The sequence below is a fragment of the Crinia signifera genome, chromosome 19 (genome assembly GCF_055691185.1).
Source record: "Crinia signifera chromosome 19, ASM5569118v1, whole genome shotgun sequence".
NCBI lineage: Eukaryota > Metazoa > Chordata > Amphibia > Anura > Myobatrachidae > Crinia > Crinia signifera.
This window is the reverse complement of record NC_139226.1, coordinates 23,946,307-23,955,331: the sequence shown is the minus strand read 5'-3', so window position 1 is coordinate 23,955,331 and position 9,025 is coordinate 23,946,307. Positions and strand designations below refer to the sequence as shown.

Genomic DNA, 9,025 nt, shown 5'->3' with positions numbered 1-9,025 from the left:
ATATATATATATATATATACAAAAAAGATAACGGTAGTCAGCGCCAGGTACAAGTACAGGGAAGACGGGTAATGCAAAGGGTACTTGACACACTAGCTCCCCTTAAGTATATGGGGTGTCAGCACAGGTCTTGGTTGGAAGCGGTGGTGTCCCGCCTATTAGAGCATAGATATGGGAAGAAAAAAGTTCCAAGAACCCGGCGACTGAGTGGACAAGAATATGCAAGATAGTATAGGTATGAAAAATTTATTTTCACAAACAGGACATGTAAAACATATATAAGAAAAGATATATCTATTTAAAAAAGGGGGGGGGGGGATGTACCACTATAAATCGGAGGGGAACAACACGTTTAGTAGAAAAATTGAATAAGATGACCAAATAAAAATATTTTTTTTGGCTATGTAGGTAAAAAACAGTAATGTGTTAAAAACCACCTAAAAAGTCATAAAAAAACAAAATAGATGAAACGAGGAATCATAAAACAAGTATCATGGAAGATGTGATAAAAAAGGAGGCTTAACTTAGTGCAGTGAGGTAGGATTTCAGAAGCTGCCCAACATGTTTCGTCGCAAAAGGACTTCCTCAGGGGGTGGAGACAAACTGATATGGAGCTGATATTTATGCTAGAGCAGGCTGACATCACTTCCTGTTTGGCAATAATACAGGTATGCCTCTAATCACAGTGTAGGTGATAATCACCTATTATAAGTACACAGAGGGTAGTTAGTAATCGATAGTGTATTAAGTCAGTGTGTGAATTTGCATATTATAGTCAAAAACCGCTGAGTTTAGGGTTAATTGTCCTCAGTATTGCGGAGGTATGGGGCGCGACGTCACTTCCGCCCCACTTCCGCCCCGCATCCGCCGTCTGGAAGGTGTTGCTGCGCATGTGTCAATGCCAGCACAGCGTGCTATGGATTTCCCTTGTTCTAAGTACGTGGACGTCGCAGCGTCCTGTCTTTATTTTCAATAGGACATATGTGTATGCCTTGTACATAGGCAACAGCGGCATCTTGTGGATGAAAAGTATATTGTTTCATCCATGCGTTTTCAGTTGAAGCACATCATTTTCTGTCTCAGGGAGTTAGAATGCGGCCACGATCATGGGACTTTCATATAGGTATTTCATTTATGTAAAAGAGCAAAAAAGGTATTCGATTAATTCACGTTCATATACACAAATGTTCAATGTTGCCGCATTTCTGTATTGTATGTGCGGCAGGCAAAGTTCTACCAGAAGCTGAAGCCATTTTCATTTATAAATATATAAGAACGGATGTTACATAAAAATATATATATATATATATATATATATATATATATATATATATATATATATATATACACCTCTGGCCACACTATACTATGTATAACCATACATCTAAATCAAATGGTGTGGCGCAAAAACGGTGTGAAAGAAGGAGGATGTATATACATAAAAGAAGGGGAGGGAGTGTCAGTATACTCATGTTTAAAAGTTTTAATAAATCAGCTGACAAAAATTGTGGACAATAATCTAGTTTTGATGTACAAGTACGCCATTCCGAATATCCTTTACATATGTGTTCAACCATCACCGTTTTTTACAGCACCTGATCTTCCCAGGAAGTTTCCTTTCCCAGTACTAGTCGGGCCCAACACTGCTTAGCTACCAAGATTGGACGTATTTGGGCGGAGCCAGTGAGGTATGGCTGTAGTGTAGTTATGGTGTAAGTGGTTCTTCACAAAGGAATTCTGCAGGCTTTGTAGGACTTGAACAGAGGATGGTTACATACCGGACCGGTGTGATACTATGAGAAGCGGGGAATTCTCAGGTTGTTTATGATGAGGAGAAGTTTACAGAAAGGGAGCAATCTCATAATTGTCATTGAAACCTTCAGGTTGCAGGGTACTGAGCTCGAAGATCCAGTACATCTCTCTTCGAGATAGTAAGTTGGATAGATCTCCACTTCGTTCTCCCAGTGCTACAAGTTCAATACCTTTGAATTGGAGTTTTTCTGGGTCCGCATTATGATGGGTTGAGAAATGTTGTGACACTGTATGGGTTTGGACTTTATTTTTAATGTTACTGACATGTTCTTGAATGCGCATTTTCAGGGGTCTCTTCGTTTTTCCGACGTACTGCAGTCCGCACGGGCATTCCAGAAGGTACACCACCGATACAGTAGTGCAGTTGATGAAGTGTTTTACTTTATATTCTTTGGTTTTGTCCTTGTTCTGGAATGTCTTTCTGCTGGGGTGTAGGAAACGGCATACGTTACAGTGTCCGCACTTAAAACTCCCTACACACTTGGGTAGTGTAGATCTAGGTTGAGATAAATTACTTAGCATGCTGGGTGCTATCAAATCCTTCAGGTTCTTCGATTTCCTGTAGACTAGTTGGGGATGGTCGGGTAGATGGTTCTTCAATATCGGGTCCATCATCAGGATACCCCAGTGTTTGTTCAGTGCAGCCTTTATCTGCTTCTCATGGTAGTTATAAGTTGTGACAAACTTGACGTTTTGAGGATGAGGTTCCTTTTCCTTGTATTGTAGAAGAGTGGTCCTGTCGAGTGATTTTGCCTTGCATTCTGCCTCCTTTAGGATATGTACATAACAGAAGAAGAGAAAAGGTTTTGCTCTATGGATGCACACCATATAATTGTAAATAATCTGACACACTTTAAAACTTAATAATCTTTATTTGAACGTTATTAAAACAAGTTTCCACAAATCCTGTGTCCACTCACTTGGGTGGATTTACAGGAGTAAGATGCTCCCTCTAGCGGTGAAATTTTTGGAGAACTTAAAGGTTCACATACACTTGACATACAACATTAATTAAGTGCTTGTAGCACTTGTGCTTTGGAAAGAGAAGAAATCGTGCTTAATAGATTAAAATAGGCAAGGCAGCAGGGGATGGGGAATGTTTTATGTGTAGGTGTTGATCTGAAAATAGTTTTATTTTTTACTTTCTTTTTATCTCTGGTCTATATGTTTGTTCAACACTCTTTATCATAAAGATACGTGGCTCCTACTTCCTCCTCTATATTCATAAGTCTCACTGCAGCCATAAATTTCATGTATTTTGTACCTAAATTGGTTTTATACACTGTATCAGTGTGATCAAACATGAAAAAAGGGCCTATATCGCCATCTAGTGGCCACTTTGGAAATTGCCCAAGTTTGTTTCTCTACTGCAGTACTAAGCATATACTTATGAGATAGATATATTTCTAATAGTGCTTCTCTTATTTTGTACTCTCTGCAGCCTGCTCACTGGGTCTGCAGTATTTAGAGTTGAGACAGCACTAGCTGGGTTGAGGCCACCATACTACACATAGCACTCGTTTTACATTTGCAAGTATAATACACCAAACATCCCTACTCCCTGCCTAACATATTCTCAACAGCTGTTTCACAAATGCTTCATCAGGATTTGCAAGTATAATACACCAAACATCCCTACTCCCTGCCTAACATATTCTCAACAGCTGTTTCACAAATGCTTCATCAGGATGAAGCATTTGTGAAACAGCTGTTGAGAATATGTTAGGCAGGGAGTAGGGATGTTTGGTGTATTATACTTGCAAATGTAAAACGAGTGCTATGTGTAGTATGGTGGCCTCAACCCAGCTAGTGCTGTCTCAACTCTAAATACTGCAGACCCAGTGAGCAGGCTGCAGAGAGTACAAAATAAGAGAAGCACTATTAGAAATATATCTATCTCATAAGTATATGCTTAGTACTGCAGTAGAGAAACAAACTTGGGCAATTTCCAAAGTGGCCACTAGATGGCGATATAGGCCCTTTTTTCATGTTTGATCACACTGATACAGTGTATAAAACCAATTTAGGTACAAAATACATGAAATTTATGGCTGCAGTGAGACTTATGAATATAGAGGAGGAAGTAGGAGCCACGTATCTTTATGATAAAGAGTGTTGAACAAACATATAGACCAGAGATAAAAAGAAAGTAAAAAATAAAACTATTTTCAGATCAACACCTACACATAAAACATTCCCCATCCCCTGCTGCCTTGCCTATTTTAATCTATTAAGCACGATTTCTTCTCTTTCCAAAGCACAAGTGCTACAAGCACTTAATTAATGTTGTATGTCAAGTGTATGTGAACCTTTAAGTTCTCCAAAAATTTCACCGCTAGAGGGAGCATCTTACTCCTGTAAATCCACCCAAGTGAGTGGACACAGGATTTGTGGAAACTTGTTTTAATAACGTTCAAATAAAGATTATTAAGTTTTAAAGTGTGTCAGATTATTTACAATTATATGGTGTGCATCCATAGAGCAAAACCTTTTCTCTTCTTCTGTTATGTACCTGACGTGATATTTGCCTGGATAGCACCCGCGCCGCTACAATAAGGCGACAACTTTGGAATCCCCATAACAAGTGATACACAGGGGACCATACAGAGTGCGGAAAATCCCTAACCCAGTTCCCCCATCCCTACTTTCCTTTAGGATATGTTCAGGGTATCCTTTTTCCCTGAATCTGTCGGCATAGCAGGTAATTTGTACATCCCTCTCAGAGGTATTTTTGCAGTTTCTTGAGAGTCTATGAAATTGTGAGAAAGGTACGTTGTCTTTCCACTTCTTGAGGTGGCTGCTTTCATAGTGGATGTAGCTGTTGGTGTCTACCTTCTTCACAAAGTTCTTTGTGATGATGTTGTTGCCGTTCTTCATCAATATTAAGTCAAGGAACTCAATTTCTTCAGCTTGTATATTAGAAGTGAATACTAGGTTCAGATCATTTTCCCCGATGTATTCTAGAAATTCATTGAACTCTGTCTGTGATCCTTTCCATATTATTAGGATATCATCAATATATCTTTTGAACAGGATGATGTTCTTTTTGAAGCGATGGTTGTTGTGAATAAATCTCCGTTCCCAGTATCCCATGAGCAAGTTGGCAAAGCTAGGGGCAAAGATGGTCCCCATAGCAGTGCCACAGGTTTGCAAATAAAAGCACTCTAAGAAAATAGTTGTGCTTTAAAATGAAATTCATGGTGTCACATATGAATTTTCTATTGTCATCTGAGAGGGTATCGTCTTCTTTTAAGAACTTTTAAGAATTTCTAGAATACATCGGGGAAAATGATCTGAACCTAGTATTCACTTCTAATATACAAGCTGAAGAAATTGAGTTCCTTGACTTAATATTGATGAAGAACGGCAACAACATCATCACAAAGAACTTTGTGAAGAAGGTAGACACCAACAGCTACATCCACTATGAAAGCAGCCACCTCAAGAAGTGGAAAGACAACGTACCTTTCTCACAATTTCATAGACTCTCAAGAAACTGCAAAAATACCTCTGAGAGGGATGTACAAATTACCTGCTATGCCGACAGATTCAGGGAAAAAGGATACCCTGAACATATCCTAAAGGAGGCAGAATGCAAGGCAAAATCACTCGACAGGACCACTCTTCTACAATACAAGGAAAAGGAACCTCATCCTCAAAACGTCAAGTTTGTCACAACTTATAACTACCATGAGAAGCAGATAAAGGCTGCACTGAACAAACACTGGGGTATCCTGATGATGGACCCGATATTGAAGAACCATCTACCCGACCATCCCCAACTAGTCTACAGGAAATCGAAGAACCTGAAGGATTTGATAGCACCCAGCATGCTAAGTAATTTATCTCAACCTAGATCTACACTACCCAAGTGTGTAGGGAGTTTTAAGTGCGGACACTGTAACGTATGCCGTTTCCTACACCCCAACAGAAAGACATTCCAGAACAAGGACAAAACCAAAGAATATAAAGTAAAACACTTCATCAACTGCACTACTGTATCGGTGGTGTACCTTCTGGAATGCCCGTGCGGACTGCAGTACGTCGGAAAAACGAAGAGACCCCTGAAAATGTGCATTCAAGAACATGTCAGAAACATTAAAAATAAAGTCCAAACCCATACAGTGTCACAACATTTCTCAACCCATCATAATGCGGACCCAGAAAAACTCCAATTCAAAGGTATTGAACTTGTAGCACTGGGAGAACGAAGTGGAGATCTATCCAACTTACTATCTCGAAGAGAGATGTACTGGATCTTCGAGCTCAGTACCCTGCAACCTGAAGGTTTCAATGACAATTATGAGATTGCTCCCTTTCTGTAAACTTCTCCTCATCCTAAACAACCTGAGAATTCCCCGCTTCTCATAGTATCACACCGGTCCGGTATGTAACCATCCTCTGTTCAAGTCCTACAAAGCCTGCAGAATTCCTTTGTGAAGAACCACTTACACCATAACTACACTACAGCCATACCTCACTGGCTCCGCCAAAATACGTCCGATCTTGGAAGCTAAGCAGTGTTGGGCCCGACTAGTACTGGGAAAGGAAACTTCCTGGGAAGATCAGGTGCTGTAAAAAACGGTGATGGTTGAACACATATGTAAAGGATATTCGGAATGGCGTACTTGTACATCAAAACTAGATTATTGTCCACAATTTTTGTCAGCTGATTTATTAAAACTTTTAAACATGAGTATACTGACACTCCCTCCCCTTCTTTTATGTATATACATCCTCCTTCTTTCACACCGTTTTTGCGCCGCACCATTTGATTTAGATGTATGGTTATACATAGTATAGTGTGGCCAGAGGTGTATATATATATATATATATATATATATATATATATATATATATATATATATATATATATATATATTTTTATGTAACATCCGTTCTTATATATTTATAAATGAAAATGGCTTCAGCTTCTGGTAGAACTTTGCCTGCCGCACATACAATACAGAAATGCGGCAACATTGAACATTTGTGTATATGAACGTGAATTAATTGAATACCTTTTTTGCTCTTTTACATAAATGAAATACCTATATGAAAGTCCCATGATCGTGGCCGCATTCTAACTCCCTGAGACAGAAAATGATGTGCTTCAACTGAAAACGCATGGATGAAACAATATACTTTTCATCCACAAGATGCCGCTGTTGCCTACGTACAAGGCATACACATACGTCCTATTGAAAATAAAGACAGGACGCTGCGACGTCCACGTACTTAGAACAAGGGAAATCCATAGCACGCTGTGCTGGCATTGACACATGCGCAGCAACACCTTCCAGACGGCGGATGCGGGGCGGAAGTGGGGCGGAAGTGACGTCGCGCCCCATACCTCCGCAATACTGAGGACAATTAACCCTAAACTCAGCGGTTTTTGACTATAATATGCAAATTCACACACTGACTTAATACACTATCGATTACTAACTACCCTCTGTGTACTTATAATAGGTGATTATCACCTACACTGTGATTAGAGGCATACCTGTATTATTGCCAAACAGGAAGTGATGTCAGCCTGCTCTAGCATAAATATCAGCTCCATATCAGTTTGTCTCCACCCCCTGAGGAAGTCCTTTTGCGACGAAACATGTTGGGCAGCTCCTGAAATCCTACCTCACTGCACTAAGTTAAGCCTCCTTTTTTATCACATCTTCCATGATACTTGTTTTATGATTCCTCGTTTCATCTATTTTGTTTTTTTTTATGACTTTTTAGGTGGTTTTTAACACATTACTGTTTTTTACCTACATAGCCAAAAAAAATATTTTTATTTGGTCATCTTATTCAATTTTTCTACTAAACGTGTTGTTCCCCTCCGATTTATAGTGGTACATCCCCCCCCCCCCTTTTTTTTAATAGATATATCTTTTCTTATATATGTTTTACATGTCCTGTTTGTGAAAATAAATTTTTCATACCTATACTATCTTGCATATTCTTGTCCACTCAGTCGCCGGGTTCTTGGAACTTTTTTCTTCCCATATATATATATGGGGAAAAACGAACCGGCACTCACGTTTCCAAATAATCAGCTGCCCCGGGTGCCAACGAGTAGGAGTGAAGTACGGTGAAAGATAGACGTGTCACTCCAGGGGACATTTTCAAAGAAGTTTATATATCAAATAAACAAAGTTACATGGTATGGGTCAACGTTTCGATACACGGCGGTATCGTTATCAAGACAACTTGTAACTCACAGATATGTGCCCGCACGGTGGCGGGACCTCAAATATAAAGAACTTAAGAAGCACTTACTGACTCCATGTGAAACAGACCGGCAGCTGAGCGCGGCGCGCACACCCCCTGTCACAGAGGCAGGAGCGCGCACCGCTGACGTCACCCCGCCTGCTGCATAGCAACGCAGCCGGCTGAGAGTGCGTCCCCAGCAACCACTCTGAATCCCCACAAACCGGGACTAAATACATGAATGCACGCAAATAAATGGCAGTAATATAGTGATACAAAAAGGTCCAATAGAGTGCGCCTGAGTCAATAAAGATGCTGTAGAGAGGGGCTATGAAGGGGCGGAACCGGGTTGCACCACAGTCCACAGGCTAGCAGGTGAACGCTTCCACTGGTGGGCAGTGGTAACAAGGACGGCATGTGGATAAATGGACATAGGCTCAAGTCAGCACTGGGGGTAAAGACAAAAGAAAAAATGTCAAAAGAAAAAATAAATTTTTTTTTTCTGTTGGGGGAACTAAATGTCACCAAAGTCGACATGTGGATGAGTCGACATGCGCTCAAGTCAGCCTTGGAGGTTAGAAAAACAAGTTCCAGTTGAGGCGGCGTGTGGATAAATGGACATAGGCTCAAGTCAGCACTGGGGGTAAGGACAAAAGAAAAGATTTCTGTAGAGGGAACTGAATGTCACCAAAGTCGACATGTGGATGAGTCGACATGCGCTCAAGTCGGCCCTGGAGATTAGAAAAACAAGTTCCAGAGGCGATCGTTCAAGCCATATGGTTTAACAGTATTGAGTTTATATATCCACTTGGCCTCGAGCCTCAGCAGAAGGCCCTCACGGTGGCCCCCTTAGTTCCCCCAACAGAATTTAGCTTATCTACAAATACAACACGCTGACACAATAACGACTCAGAACCATAGCATTAGATTTAAAAGGTCATAGTTATTTATTATTTGGTATGAAATAAAAAATTAGTCACCTGGGTGGTGATTGCAGGAGCTG

General features: G+C 40.3%; 2 pseudogenes; one reads left to right on the top strand and one right to left on the bottom strand.

The window, feature by feature from the left end:
- Positions 1–1,583: 1,583 nt before the first annotated feature.
- On the bottom strand, positions 1,584–1,702 carry LOC146044309 (5S ribosomal RNA; annotated as a pseudogene).
- A 4,572-nt stretch (positions 1,703–6,274) lies between these two features.
- On the top strand, positions 6,275–6,393 carry LOC146044334 (5S ribosomal RNA; annotated as a pseudogene).
- The last annotated feature ends 2,632 nt before the right edge of the window (positions 6,394–9,025 follow it).